At 39.7% G+C, this 16592-nt stretch overlaps 1 protein-coding gene across 5 annotated transcripts in view; it reads left to right on the forward strand.

Moving 5' to 3' along the window:
• Nucleotides 1-16592, forward strand: part of SLC16A7 (solute carrier family 16 member 7) — a 205962-nt gene that overhangs the window by 48019 nt on the left and 141351 nt on the right. The window lies entirely within an intron of this gene.

A 16592-nucleotide genomic window follows, 5' to 3' on the forward strand; every position in this document is an offset into this window, starting at 1 on the left:
TGCTGAAGATCTTTTGGGTGGCTATAACAAGATATTACAGACTGTGAAGCTTGTAAACAACAGAATTTTGTCTTTTACAGTTCTGGAGGCTGGAAGTCTGAGATCAGGGTCCAACATGGTCAGATGAGGGCCCTCTTTCAGACTGCTGATTCCTTGTATCCTCACATATTGAGGGGGTGAGTTAGTTTTCTGGAGTCCCTTTTATAAGGACCTTAATCCCATTCCTGGGGCTTCCCAGGTGGCACAGTTGGTAAAGAATACGCCTGCCAATGCAGGAGATGGAAGGGATGCAGGTTCGAACCCTGGGTCGGGAAGATCCCCTGGAGTAGAAAATGGCAACCCACTCCAGTATTTTTGCCTGGAAAATTCGATGGACAGAGGAGCCTGTTGGGCTATAGTCCATGGGTCACAAAGAGTCGGACACAACTGGAGCATGCAGGCACATACGAATCCCATCCCTAATCACCTCCCAAAGACCCTATCTCCTAATACTATCATCTTATATGTTAGTTCTTCAACATAGAATAAATCATAGATCTATCATAGACGAGAATAGATCATGCTCAGTATATGCTCATAAAGGGATGACTAAAAATTAAAGATTAAATTGGGTCCAATTCTTTGTGCAGAGATTAGAGCCTTGAAGAGAGTATAGTCCAAAAGAGAGAATACAGAATACTTTTTCCACTGTGATAATGGTTGAAGTTATGAAATACAGGGACAATACAGGGACAATAATGACATGAGAGTTGCTTAGGGAAGAGTATTCAATCTAGGTGAGAGACTTGAACTGATGAATTCAAATTGTTGTTATGAAGACCAATAGAGAAGGATTCTTGAGTGATTGTGAAGAATTTGTAAGGAGTGTACAGAGTAAAGAATGATGAAATTTAATTGAAAATAACTTGTTTAAAATTGGAAAAATAGACACGAAAGTGTTGGAAAATTCATTTTATTATTGTAAATTATCGATGAGTTATTACTGCTAGCATATGCTCAAACTAGATTTCTGTTGTCAATTTTTAAAAGCCCTTAGATAATTTAGATTTATATAATTCACTTAAAAAGCTATATTAAATATTAATAAGTGATAATACCCACCACATTAAGACTTTGCTCCATGCCATGAGTGTGCTTCATATTTTTGAATGCATTATCTTTAATATTTAATCCACTGCAATTGTTCACATTTTACAGATGAGTAAACAGAAGGTTAGAGAGCTCATTTCACTTGTCTTTGATCACACAATTTATGAAATGCCAGATCTGACATTAAATTCATTCCATTAAAATTTTTTTCATTTGTTTTATTCTTCCATTCTTTTTGACTGTGCCAGGTCTCAGTTGTGGGGTCTTCATTACAGCACACAAGGTCTAGTTCCCATACCAGGGACTGAACCTGGGCCTCATGCAGTGTGAGTGTGGGGATCTTAACCACTAGACTACCAGGGAAGTCCCAAATCCATTCCATTTGAGTTGAAAATTTGTGCTTTGTTGCACTATACTGTAATATATCCCAATGAGTGCCTGAAGTATGTATACATTTTCAGCATGAGTTTAAAATGTCAAGCATAAATGTATATAATTCAGTTATCTCTTATGTGATCACTCATTCATTCATTGATTCATCAAACATTCATTGACCCTCTAGGCACTGAGCAAAAAGTACTGTGTATACAACATGCTCAATGCCCTTTTGAAATTTATAGTGGAAGAGAAAGGCATTTAGAAATATAAATAACTATGTAATAACAATTTTGATAAATGCTATGAAGAAAAATACAGTGCCTTTTGTTAAGTAGATTACAGAGCAGGATTCACATGAACCTACTTTCCTGTGGGCAAATGTAATTAGATTTACAATATAGCTTACTGTAACCCAAGAAGATGCTTAAAATAGCTCTAGATAAGTGGTACCACAGCAGTGTAATCAAGCCGAACAGTCTGAAAACACTGATGTTCCAGCAGCCTTTCCACAGCACAAAAGGAATTTTGGTGAATTGAAGAAAACTGCGATGGTATACCTAACAGGTTTTGAAACTTTACCAAATTTCACATGTGTATTTCAACTTTAGAAGATGACTTTGGAGCTATGTCTGCAATGACCTACATCTGTTCACAAAAAATAATAAATATCCAAGAAGTTGACTATTGCACTGCCCTTTAGAAAGCAGTATCTATCCTGCTGCAACTCCAAGCATGTGGGAGATTTTGAAATAGAAATACTGAGAAGCTATTTGTTAAGTTTGAATATTTGGCTTCATATATTACTAACATTTGGCATAAAATCTAAATAGCAGTAAACTAGGGAAATTTATATCTTTTAGCAACTAATAAAGCTGAATGTCCAAAATAAACAACCAAAAATATTTTTAAAAGGCAAGCAAATCAAAGCAAAAAAAAAGAAAAAAAAATGTGAAACTTAACCAGATGTTAGTAACAACTTAGGTCCTGGCTTTATTGCAATTCAAAGGCTCAGTTCAGTTCAGCCGCTCAGTCATGTCTGACTCTTTGTGACCCCATGAATCGCAGCACGCCAGGCCTCCCTGTCCATCACCAACTCCTGGAGTTCACTCAAACTCATGTCCATCGAGTCAGTGATGCCATCCAGCCATCTCATCCTCTGCCATCCCCTTCTTCTCCTGCCCCCAATGCCTCCCAGCATCAGGGTCTTTTCCAATGAGTCAACTCTTCGTGTGAGGTGGCCAAAGTATTGGAGTTTCAGCTTCAGCATCAGTCCTTCCAATGAACACCCAGGACGGATCTCCTTTAGGATGGACTGGTTGGATCTCCTTGCAGTCCAAGGGACTCTCGAGAGTCTTCTCCAACACCACAGTTCAAAAGCATCAATTCTTCAGCACTCAGCTTTCTACACAGTCCAACTCTCACATCCATACATGACCACAGGAAAAACCATAGCCTTGACTAGACGGAACTTTGTTGGCAAAGTAATGTCTCTGCTTTTGAATATGCTACCTAGGTTGGTCATAACTTTCCTTCCAATGAGTAAGTGACTTTTAATATCATGGCTGCAGTCACCATCTGCGTGATTTTGGAGCCCCAAAAAATAAAGTCTGACACTGTTTCCACTGTTTCCCCATCTATGTACAATGAAGTGATGGTACCAGATGCCATGATCTTCGTTTTCTGAATGTTGAGCTTTAAGCCAACTTTTTCACTCTCCTCTTTCACTTTTATCAAGAGGCTTTTTAGTTCCTCTTCACTTTCTGCCGTAAGGGTGGTGTCATCTCCATATAGGAGGTTATTGATATTTCTCCAGGCTATCTTGATTCCAGCTTGTGCTTCTTCCAGCCCAGGGTTTCTCATGATGTACTCTGCATAGAAGTGAAATAAGCAGGGTGACAATATACAGCCTTGACATACTCCTTTTCCTATTTGGAACCAGTCTGTTGTTCCATGTCCAGTTCTAACTGTTGCTTCCTGACCTGCATATAAGTTTCTCAAGAGGAAGGTCAGGTGGTCTGGTATACCCATCTCTTTCAGAATTTTCCACAATTTATTGTTATCCACCCAGTCAAAGGTTTTGGCATAGTCAATAAAGCAGATAAATAAAGTTTTTCTGGAACTCCCTTGCTTTTTCCATGATCCAGTGGATGTTGGCAATTTGATCTCTGGTTCCTCTGACTTTTCTAAAACCAGCTTGAACATCTGGAAGTTCACGGTTCACGTACTGCTGAAGCCTGGCTTGGAGAATTCTGGGCATTATTTTACTAGCATGTGAGATGAGTGCAATTGTGCAGAGGTTTGAGCATTCTTTGGCACTGCCTTTCACTGCCTTTCTTCTTCTCTTGAAGCCCTGGTGGCTCAGACGGTAAAGTGTCTGTCTACAATGCGGGAGACTGGGGTTCGATCCCTGGGTCAAGAAGATCCCCTGGAGACAGAAATGACAATCCACTCCAGTACTCTTGTCTGGAAAATCCCATGGACAGAGGAGCCTGGTAGGCTACAGCCCACAGGGTCGCAAAGAGTCGGACACGACTGAGGGACTTCACTTTCACTTTCTTTGGGATTGGAATCAAAACTGACCTTTTCCAGTCCTATGGCCACTGCTGAGTTTTCCAAATTTGCTGGCATATTGAGTGCAGCACTTTCACAGCATCGTCTTTCAGGATTTGAAATAGCTCCACTGGGATTCCATCACCTCCACTAGCTTTGTTCATAGTGATGCTTTCTAAGGCCCACTTGACTTCACATTCCAGGATGTTTGGCTCTAGGTGAGTGATCACACCATCGTGATTATCTTGGTCATGAAGATCTTTTTTGTACAATTCTTCTGTGTATTCCTGCCACCTCTTCTTAATATCTTCTGCTTCTATTAGGTCATACCATTTCTGTGCTTTATCGAGTCCATCTTTGCATGAAATGTTCCCTTGGTATCTCTAATTTTCTTGAAGAGATCGCTTGTCTTTCCCATCCTGTTGTTTTCCTCTACTTCTTTGCATTGATTGCTGAGGAAGGCTTTCTTTTCTCTCCTTGCTATTCTTTGAAACTCTGTATTTAGATGCTTATATGTTTCCTTTTCTCCCTTGCTTTTCACTTCTCTTCTTTTCACAGCTATTTGTAAGGCCTCCCCAGACAGCAATTTTGCTTTTTTGCATTTCTTTTCCATGGGGATGGTGTTGATCCCTGTCTCCTGTACAATGTCATGAACCTCCGACCATAGTTCATCAGGCACTCTATCAGATCTAGGCCCTAAAATCTATTTCTCACTTCCACTGTATAATCATAAGGGATTTGATTTAGGTCATACCTGAATGGTTTAGTGGTTTTCCCCACTTTCTTCAATTTAAGTTTGAATTTCGCAATAAGGAGTTCATGATCTGAGCCACAGCCAGCTCCCAGTCTTGTTTTTGCTGACTGTATAAAGCCTCTCCATCTTTGGCTGCAAAGAATGTAATCAATCTGATTTCAGTGTTGACCATCTGGTGATGTCCATGTGTAGAGTCTTCTCTTGTGTTGTTGGAAGAGGGTGTTTGCTATGAGCAGTGCGTTCTCTTGGCAAAACTCTATTAGCCTTTGCCCTGCTTCATTCTGTACCAAGGCCAAATTTGCCTGTTACTCCAGGTGTTTCTTGACTTCCTACTTTTGCATTCCAGTCCCCTATAATGAAAAGGACATCTTTTTTGGGTGTTAGTTCTAAAAGGTCTTGTAGGTCTTCATAGAACCATTCAGCTTCAGCTTCTTCAGCATTACTGGTGGGGCATAGACTTGGATTACTGTGATATTGAATGGTTTGCCTTGGAAACGAATAGAGATGATTCTGTCATTTTTGAGATTGCATCCAAGTACTGTATTTCAGACTCTTTTGTTGACCATGATGGCTAAGCCATTTCTTCTAAAGGATTCCTGCCCCCAGTAGTAAATATAATGGTCACCTGAGTTAAATTCACCCATTCAAGTCCATTTTAGTTCGCTGATTCCTAGAATGTTGACGTTCACTCTTGCCATCTCCTGTTTGACCACTTCCAATTGGTCTTGATTCATGGACCTGAAATTCCAGGTTCCTATGCAATATTACTCTTTATAGCATTGGACCTGCTTCTATCACCAGTCACATCCACAACTGGGTATTGTTTTTGTTTTGGCTTCTTCCTTCATTCTTTCTGGAGTTATTTCTCCAATGATCCAGTAGCATATTAGGCACCTACCGACCCTGGGAGTTCCCCTTTCAGTATCTTATCATTTTGCCTTTTCATACTGTTCATGGGGTTCTCAAGGCAAGGCTACTGTAGTGGTATGCCATTCCCTTCTCCAGTGGACCACATTCTGTCAGACCTCTCCACCATGACCCTCCCGTCTTGGGTGGCCCCACATGGCCAGGCTTAGTTTCATTGAGTTAGACAAGCCTGTGGTCCATGTAAGCAGCTCCTCGTTTGTACAGTGGTTGTCTATGTGATCAGATTGGCTAGTTTTCTGTGATTATAGTTTCACTGTGTCTGCCCTCTGATGTCTTCTCGCAATACTTACCGTCTTACTTGGGTTTCTCTTAACTTGGACGTGGGGTATCTCTTCACGGTTGCTCCAGCAAAGTGCAGCCACTGCTCCTTACCTTGAACGAGGGGTATCTCCTCACGGCTGCCCCTCCTGACCTTGAAGGTGGAGTAGCTTCTCTCGGCCCTCCTGTGCCCGGGCAGCCGCAGCTCCTTTGATGTGGGGTTGCTCCTCTCTGCCGCTGCCCCTGACCTCGGGCACGGGGTAGTTCGTCCTGCCTCCCCTGACCCTGGACAAGGGGTATCTCTTCATGGCTCCCCTCCTGACCTTGAAGGTGGAGTAGCTCCTCTCGGCCCTCCTGGGCCTGGGCAGCCGCTGCTCCTTGGATGAGGGGTTGCCCAGTCTCGGCCAACTCCCCTTACCTCGGGCGTGCTGTAGGTCATCCCGCCTCCCCTGACCTCCGGCATGAGCTCAGAGAGTGAGCGTGAGGTAGCTCCTCTTGCCCAGTGCCCCTGACCTCGGTCGTGCGGTAGTTCGCCTCGGCCGCCACCCCTGACCTCCGGCATGAGGTAGATCGTCCCGCCTCCCCTGACCTCGGACGTGGGGTAGGCTCTTCTACGCCGCTGCCCTGACCTCAGGTGTGTGGTAGCTCCTCTCGGCCAGTGCCCCTGACCTCGGGTGTGTGGTAGTTCGCCTCAGCCGCCACCCCTGACCTCCGGCATGAGGTAGTTCCTCCCGCCTCCCCTGACCTCAGACATGGGGTAGCTCCTCTAGGCCGCCGCCCCTGACCTCGGGGGTGTGGTAGCTCCTCTCGCCAGTGTCCCTGATCTCGGGCATGCAGTAGTTTGCCTCAGCTGCCATCCCTGACCTCTGGCATGAGGTAGTTCGTCCCGCCTCCCCTGATCTCGGATGTGGGGTAGTTCATCCTGCCTCCCCTGACCTCGGACGTGGGGTAGCTCCTCTAAGCTGCCGCCCTGACCTCAGTTGTGTGGTAGCTCCTCTAGGCCGCCGCCCCGACCTCAGGTATGAGGTAGTTCGTCTGGCCTCCCCTGACCTCAAACGTGGGGTAGCTCCTCTAGGCCGTCGCCCCTGACCTCGGGCACGAGGTAGTTCATCCCGCCTCCCCTGACCTCGGACGTGGGGTAGTTCGTCCTGCCTCCCCTGACCTCGGACGTGGGGTAGCTCCTCTAGGCCGTCGCCCTGACCTCGGTTGTGTGGTAGCTCCTCTAGGCCGCCGCCCATGACCTCGGGTGTCGGGTAGTTCGTCTCGGCCGCAGCCCCTGACCTCGAGCATGAGGTAGTTCATCCCGCCTCCCCTGACCTCGGACGTGGGGTAGCTCGTCTCGGCCGCCGCCCCTGACCTGAGACATGGGGTAGCTCCTCTCGGCCGCTCCTGTGCCGACGCAGCCTGGCACTCTCGGTCACCACCCCTGACATTGGGCAAGGGGTAGCTCATCTGGGCCACGCTTCTGCGCGGTCAGTTTCAGACGTTACCTTATTATAATGTTATAAGAATCTGGTATTTAAGGAATTTGGGAAAATTGCAGAAAAATCAAAGTCAATGATTTCTGTTTTTTTTTTTTAAGTTTCTCACCAACAAATGTGTGTTAGTTTGATTTTTCCTTCTTCCCTTTCCTTTCAAAGTCTATTCATAAACTGTTGGAAATCTGGTGATTTCCTGACAGTTGAAGATATTTTTGTAATTATCTGTAAAGTTGAAAGGCTGAGGACTCTGTTAGCTGTCAGAGAGCTGTTGAAATGTTTTTCATGAAATAAGTGGAAATATGTGTTAAAGATAGAAGGAAACAAGAAATCTGATATCATAATTAAAACTGATTATCGTCTATCAACTCTATTGTGAGATACTGTGAGGCTTCCCTGTTACCACCTTTCCTGGGAGTTCCTTCTCCTGTCACTACTTGTCAGTGTCCTCTCTCGTCTTGCTTCCCTCCTCTCACAAAAGAGGAATTATTCAGTTGGGTCTTGAAGAATAAATAGGAACTTTGCTAATAGAAAAGTGAGAAAAGGATTCCTTGATAGACACTGGCAACTGCTAAGGCAGTAAAGACAGGAAGATACGAAATAGCATGGGATGAGCTGAAAACGGAATTCAGTGTGGTTAGAATATATAGTGCAAGGAAGAAATGATAGGAGAGGAAAACGAAGGGGTCAAATCAGATGGCAAAACCATTCACGGACAGGCAGAACATATCATATATTAGGTGAGGGCCTATTTGGTTACCAGGAAGTGGCTTACCTCTACTACCAGGGCAGGAGGGAATGAATGAAGGACTCACAGGGGCTACAGAAGTGTGCACATTTATGGCATTTCATGCTTGGTCTGATGGTTTTCATTTTCTTTGCAAATAAGAAACCCGATCAACCACAGATTGACCCATGACAGGGTGATTGGGAAACTTGAGGAGAAAGGAAGATGTTTAGAACCACGTTGGAAAGGAGAGGAACGTGTCAAGAGATATGATAAAAGCTTACGGGAAAGCCATTGAGAGTCCTGTTAACAAGTCCTGTTAACAAGTGGCATCAACTTGTGAGGTTAATTCATGTGTTTTTGAACTTTACTTAGTACTGTAATTGCAGTGCCCATTTTGAGTTTGGAAGTTCCAGGCTCCTTGTTGCCAGAAGACAAAGATGTGAGTGACTTGAGAACATTGATGATTAAAGGTGATATTAATATTTGTTGAGTACTTGATGTGCTAGAAATTCTGCTTAGTACATTATAGACATTGCCACATTCGTCCCCTCCTTTCCTATGAAGTATTAAGTTTTATGCTCATTTTTAAAAGACAAACAGAATCCTGTTAAGTAATGTTCCCAAGATATTTTACCAATGAGTAGCAGAAATGGAATTTGAATGAAGATTAACATTGCAGCAGAGTACAAAAGAAAAGGAGGTTAGAAAAGGGCTAATTTGGGACTTCTCTGGTGGTCCAGTAGGTAAGACTCTGAGCTCCTAATGCAGGGAGGTGGGGTTTGATCCCTGGTTGGGGAACTAGATTTCACGTGCCACGACTAAGACTGCACATTCTGCAAGTAAAGAGCAAAGATTCTGCATGCCACGACTAAGACCCTGCACAGCCAAATAAATAAAAATAAATACTAAAAAAAGAAGGAAAGGGTCAGTGGTTTGGGAGAAGATGTAAGCCTCAAAACAGGGGAAACTTTCAAGGAAATCCCAGGACAGAATTGACAGAAATAATGTTTTTAGTGTTGTCTGAAGGACAGGAAAATGATGGGGAATTGGAATGTCAATGTTTAAGACTTCAGTAGTAGAAGCATTAAGAGTGCCCATTAGCTTCAAGTTGTAAGTGAGTTACTGAAAGGAGAGTAGATGTGGAGGTCACAGTTTCTCTGGCTAGGTTACTGATTATAGTGCATGGTTATTGATTATGAATATTGATTATGGTGTGACTTTGGAGTGAAGAGAAATGAATTTTGAAGAAACAGTCTGAAGGATATTAGGTCCTAGTTTTCTGGATGGTATAGCTTGGTGAAATGAACGTAAGTGAAGAAACATTTCCTTGTGTGAACTGAAAAGTAATGGTAAGATGTAGAGTAGAACTAGGTTTGTGCTGAACCTCTGTTCTATACCTAAAGATAAGGAATTAGCAGGTATTCAAGAGGGCTCAATCTAAGTTAGATCTTCAAGGGGAAAAGATCATAGAGAGAGTCCAATGTCTAGGTTAGGAATTAGGTAATTTATTTGAAAAAAAAAATGGGAGCTCTAGAGGATTCAATGAAAAATATTAGGAAAGACATTAAGAGGAGTGTAGTAGAGTGGAGAGTATGAACCAAAAGGAAAAAATACACAGCACTGTAGTTGTGTGAGCAAGAGACTGAGAAAGAGGATTAGAGATTAGAGGAAACAGTTTATTAAGGGCTTGAGAGTATGAGAGACAGAGGCATTGTAGAATTTGATGGCTTCAAATTTGTAAATAGAGCTTTAGTTTAAAGGTATTTCACTATTTTGATTCCAAAGAGTGCAGTGATGTGACTTCAACCACATTAATATTTGAGTAAGTGAGTGTGGCACTGTTCAAAATTCTGTAGGTATTGAATAACAGACATACCTTGTCAGTCAGTCAATTCAGTACAAGTTTTGGATTAAAAATAACTGAATTTATGCTTCTGATTCTGTCACCTGCTTAATAATATTTTACTTAAAAATATACTATTGTCTAATATTTACTATTTAGGTTTGTGTAGCATCATTTGATTATTAGGGCAGATTCTTTCTTAATGATGTTAATTTCCATTGCTGTATTTAAAAACAACATCGTCTTACCTAAGCACTGCAATAACTGTAATAGAAATCAAGAACTTTAAATGGGATCTGTAGATTCACTTGTTCTACACTATATGAAAAAGAAAGGTGGCGTATAGAAAATAAAAGAGATACGACACCATCAAGTGGATTTCCTCAAAAAATTCATTATAATTTAGCATTGGAAGTGGTTTTACACATTACATCGTCCATCCACTCTTTGATGCAAGCATGCAAGGTCTTTTAATGAAAGATATATCTTCTAACTGTATGGTAGTTTGGAAAGCGTGAGCAAAATTGAGGTTGGAATCTTGGCTCCTGCCCCTAACATTGTGTAATCCTGAAAACTTGGCTTCTTCAAGCCTAGTGTTCCCTGTTCTATAAAATGGGAATGCTAGAGTAATCAAGAGGATTGTAGCAGCCCATTTAACTTTTAGACATCTCTATCAGAGGTTATATTTACCTGGAACAAAACTATCTCTCTGTAGTTTTCTAACGCATTTGCTGGAATTGCATTAGGAAACCAAAAAATCATATTAAAACTAAGTTTCACACTGAGTTTAATTTGTTTTTATGTTTATGCAGCAATCTGGGCTTTGACATCTCAATAACAATGATGGTTTAATTTCCCCCAAATAACTATTGAACACCCAACATATACAAGGCAATGGTATGTGGAAGCCCACCACTCCCTGCCCCCAGCCAAAACTAGCCATTAGAGGCATATATCCCAAGGACCATCTGCTTTCATGTCAGGTGTGCTCAGGTGCAGGCTGGGAGAAGCCTGTGGGAAGTGCGGATTCTGTGCAAATCCAATAATGGGTGTTCATATCTCAGCGGCTTGTGCCCTTGTGGTCAGTTATACTCCATCTAGTTGGAGGTCTTTGAAGCACATTGTTTAAGGCACCATACATATTTGTCCATCCTAATCATATGTAAAAATAATGTTGCTAAATATCAAAATGAATCCACCACAGGTATACATGTGTTCCCCATCCTGAACCCTCCTCCCTCCTCCCTCCCCATACCATCCCTCTGGGTCGTCCCAGTGCACCAGCCCCAAGCATCCAGTATCGCGCATTGAACCTGGATATTTGGCAAAACTAATACAATTATGTAAAGTTTAAAAATAAAATAAAATTAATTAAATCCTCAAAAAAAAAAAAAAACTAAACTGAAAAAATAAAATAAAAAAATAAATAAAAATAAAAAAAAAAAATAATGTTGCTAAAGGCTCTAGTGTACACTTTGTTTCAGAGAAAAAAATATAAATGTAAATTTGGCTCTAGGGAAGACAGAGGCTAATAGGAACTGCTGTATGTTTTGCTTTCTTCACGTTTCCCCATGCCAGTCCACCTCATAGCTACCTCAACTTGCATTTTAAAAATATGGTAAACTAAGTACGGTGACACCAATAAGACAAGCTGATTAAGATATGGTTTTTCAATGTGTTTTGGCTTCAACCTTAGTCATGGTTAGTTTTCAGTACAGTACTTGAAGAAATTGTATTTGTTTTTAATACTGATTTTTCTCTCATCTTTGACTTCTCAATTAGGAGGGCAGGTGATTTACATCTCCATAACAAAGATATGTGAACAAGAATTGTGCCTTCAATATTTTTACTGAAGTTCTATAATCATAAATTTTGGTTTTTCTATTTTCTCACTTTTTGTTTATTCTAAGATGGTTTAAGTCATTTCCTTGAATTCTACTTATGTAATTTTGTTGTGCTTGTTTATCAATTTTAGGTTATACTCCTTGTTAAGGAGCACAATAGAATTTCTTGAAGTTGGCCATGAAAATGACTACAGACAGTAGCTGTAAATAGTGTTTCTGTGGTTGTATGTTACAAGGCTTTGGAGAATCTGCCTTCTGTGACTTTCAGAGATCACCTTTGGTGGTTGTGTAAACTTAAAATAGAAGATTTGTTTTTGAGTATCTAGGAGTATGACGTGGAGTCTCATGCCTGTCACTTAACAGCAGAAGGACTGTTATTCTTTAGCTTTGTCCTAATGCCCTCACATTCTTCAACCTTGGGTCAGTCAGTCACTTATCAGCTGATGTGATTTTACATTTTTGCCTCAATCATTATCTCTCACTTTAAGTTCTCCTTCTGTAGTATTTGCTATTTGCTTCCAAAACAAACATGCTTTCTGCGCTTGTGAGGAAAGGAAAGGAGAAAGAGATTTAAAAGAAAATAATAGGTGGGTTCTCAGTTATTTTTTGCTTTATTACTAATGCTAACTACTAGCATAAAGTATGGAATTATGATTGAGGTATTTATGAATAATTCATTCAAGGAACATTTTCTTAAACCCTAATGAACACTGAATATTTACAAATATAATTGCATGATGCTGTTAAGTTAAAGGAGAAAACACTCTCCTGGGAAAGTAGGTTTATCTGCTGTTTTCTAAAATAGATTCTCTTGACCATTCTGTCAAATATATCAGTAAAATTACCTATTTTAGTTAATGTAATTTTTTAACTTTTATCACTCAAGGGGGAATAACCAACCAGGTGTAAATATGAATAATATATTTTCTTCCTCTATATCACAACTTCTTAGCCTCTTTAAAAAGAACTTTTATAAAAATATATTTTATTTGTCTTAATTAAGATTTGCTCATGAGTTAGAAAAGATCATGAACCCTGAGTAATGCATTTTAGTTGCAAAAAAAGATTCAAATTTAATTAATTATTAGATGACCATACTCTGGACATAGAACTTCATGACACCATGAAATATTAAAATCCTGAAATAGCTGCTGTTTTTTTTCTAAAAAGTATGGCCACTTAATCACCTAAATAATGGCCTCTGAAATTACAAAATTAAAAATTATATTTTTCTACCTGATAATTGGAAAAGAGATTAGACATTAACACAACTTTCCAAGGACTTAGAAATTCCTATTATTTATTTATTTTTTAATATTTATTTGGCTGCACTGGGTCTTTGTTGGGGCACATGAGATCTAGTTCCCTGATCAGGGATTGAACCTGGGCACTCCTGAATTGGGAATGGAGTCTTAGCCACTGGACCACCATTTCTTATTTGTGTTGATTTTCAGTATAAAAAGTCAGAGAACTGTGCTCCCAATGTAGGGGTACCCGGGTTCAATCCCTGGTTGGGGAACTAGATCTCACATGCCCCGACTAAGTTGCTCAGTTACTGAGCAACTGAACTGAACTGAACTGGCTGCACTGGGTCTTAGTTGGGGCACATGGCTTTTACAGTAAGGGGCCTATAATATAGTTTTTTGTTAGTAAGTAAAAACCTTTGTCAAACTTCTCTGTGGTTTAGACATGCATGTTTCAGAAGGTCACATATACTAACTTTTACACAAGGTGAAGGTTACTCAGAAGGTCAAAAAGCATGCCAAAACAAATAGAAAGTGTTTCATTTCACTTTAACTACTTACTTAAAAAAATTGTTTATTTAATGGATATGATCATATGACCGTCAAATTAGTCTTTTTTTTTTAAAGATGTATCAGCTCACAAGCACTTACCTTTTAAGGCCTGTGGCTTGTTTCTGTTTAAAAAAAATAGTAAAAGTATACATTAAAGCAAATGAGAAAACTTTTGTTGCCCCATTTTTTACAACAAAATCCTATAAATTAAGCTTATTCTGATATTCTAGAGTAAAATCAGGGAATTTCTAAACTCAAACCATTAACATAATTTTATAGTTAAGATACAAAGGAAAGAAAAAATCTTCCTTATTTCATTATTCTCAAATATTAGTAACCTTAATGGGGCAGGGGATAAATAATATAATTTGTGGACAAAAATGAATTATATCAAATTATACCAATTTACCATCATGTCTTCACATGAAATTAAATCCAAAATGATGGATTTTCAGTGGTACTCATGGAAGCAAAAAATTAAGTTAATTGTAATAAGATGTTATGTTCCTAAACGTGTTAACTTTATTATATAAATTTTGCTTGTTGTGGTATAACACCACCGGTAAGTAATTTTGTAAAATATATTTTAATATTGATTCTAAATTCAAATGAACTTAATTGTCACTATAAGGAAGTTCTTCATGTGTAGAATTGACAAATTTTCATGGGATAGTTACTAAATGAGACAGTTACATGTGCCTAATCTACTTATTATAGTCCTGGAACTTCCACAGTAAGCAGATTGACTGCCAGCCTGAAATTCTTTCCATTTTAGACTACAATGTTGAAGTTCTCTGGTCAAGCCAGGTGACATTGCAAGTGCTATCTCAATGACATGGTATTACCTATGTTCTCTCCTCTTAGTTTTTACTTTTGTGAAATATTCAATAATCTTTGCATTACACCATGCTCTATTAAACAATCTGATTTTTCTGGATAATATCTGAAAGTTCCTTAATTATGTTTGTTAATAATATGACAAATAAGACATGTATGTGAATAAATCTCATATTTTTCAAGTCAGGAATAAACAAGGAACTAATATTTATTCATCTATATAAACTAATATTTTTCACTATCTTAACTGACAACTATTAATAATAATAATAATTGTTCATAGTACATTTTTCTTTTCTTATTTAGTAGCAAATACTATGCTCAGTTCAGTTCAGTTCAGTCGCTCAGTCATGTCCGACTCTTTGCGACCCATGAACCACAGCACGCCAGGCCTCACTGCCCGGAGTCCACCCAAACCCATGTCCAATGAGTCGGTGATTCCATCCAACCATCTTATCCTCTGTCGTTCCCTTCTCCTCTTGCCCTCAATCTTTCCCAGCATCAGGGTATTTTCTAATGAGTCAACTCTTCAAATCAGGTGACCAAAGTATTGGAGTTTCAGCTTCAGCATCAGACCTTCCAATGAACACCCAGGACTAATCTCCTTTAGGATGGACTGATTGGATCTCCTTGCAGTCCAAGGGACTCTCAAGAGTCTTTTCCAACACCACAGTTCAAAAGCATCAATTCTTTGGCACTCAGCTTTCTTTATAGTCCAACTCTCACATCCATACATGACCACTGGAAAAACCATAGCCTTGACTAGGTGGACCTTTGTTGACAAAGTAATATCTCTGCTTTTTAATATGCTGTCTAGGTTGGTCATAACTTTCCTTCCAAGGAGTAAGTGTTTTAATTTCCTGGTTGCAATCACCATCTCTGTGATTTTGGAGCCCAGAAAAATAAAGTCAGCCACTGTTTCCACTGTTTCCCCATCTATTTGCCATGAAGTGATGGGACCAGATGCCATGATCTTAGTTTTCTGAAGCTTTAAGCCAACTTCTTCAATCTCCTCTTTCACTTTCATCCAGAGGCTCTTTAGTTCCTCTTCACTTTCTGCCTTAAGGGTGGTGTCATCTGCATATCTGAGGTTATTGATATTTCTCCTGGCAATCTTGATTCCAGCTTGTGCTTCCTCCAGCCCAGCGTTTCTCATGATGTACTCTGCATAGAAGTTAAATAAGCAGGGTGACAATATACAGCCTTAACGTACTCCATTTCCTATTTGGAACCAGTCTCTTCCATGTCCAGTTCTAACTGTTACTTCCTGACCTGCATACAGGTTTCTCAAAAGACAGGTCAGGTAGTCTGGTATTCCCATATCTTTCAGATTTTTCGACAGTTTATTGTGATCCACACAGTCAAAGGCTTTGGCATAGTAATTAAAGCAGAAATCGATATTTTTCTGGAACTCTCTTAGTTTTTTGATGATCCAGCAGATGTTGGCGATTTGATCTCTGGTTCCTCTGCCTTTTCTAAAACCAGCTTGAACATCTGGAAGTTCACAGTTCATGTATTGCTGAAGCCTGGCTTGGAGAATTTTAAACATCATTTTACTAGTGTGTGAGATGAGTGCTAGCATTTTACAAATATTAACTGACTTAATTTAGTAATCATGGAGTAGTTAAAAATTACTACATCCTCTTTTATTTTTTATAATTAATGGGATTGGATGGAGAAGTCAAAAACTTGTCTTAAGGACTATATAATAAAAGAACATACATGAATTGATGGTAAAATTTTGATGGTCTTTTACAAAATTTTCTGATTTATTGTTACAGCTCAGAAATCTTATTGAAATTCTTCTTCAGTTTTTAAATGAATAAATTTAATGTAAATAGATTCTTAATGTATTTATGTAAAAATTTCAAGTTATTGCTTTATAAACATACACATACACACACACTTTTTCATTATCCTACCAAAAGTGGAAAGAAAAGTCTCAAAAAGTTAAAGACAAGCTATTTTTAGTTTTGAAGTCCGAAATATACTTGACTGAGGTGAATCTCTTTGATGTTTTTGCAGGAAAATGTAAAGGCAGGCACATATAAAGGCAGGCATGGTAGTTATAACAAGTTAGTGGTGATGTGAAGTAATTTAACGAGAAA

Source organism: Bos mutus, chromosome 5 (genome assembly GCF_027580195.1).
Source record: "Bos mutus isolate GX-2022 chromosome 5, NWIPB_WYAK_1.1, whole genome shotgun sequence".
Taxonomy (NCBI): Eukaryota; Metazoa; Chordata; class Mammalia; order Artiodactyla; family Bovidae; genus Bos; species Bos mutus.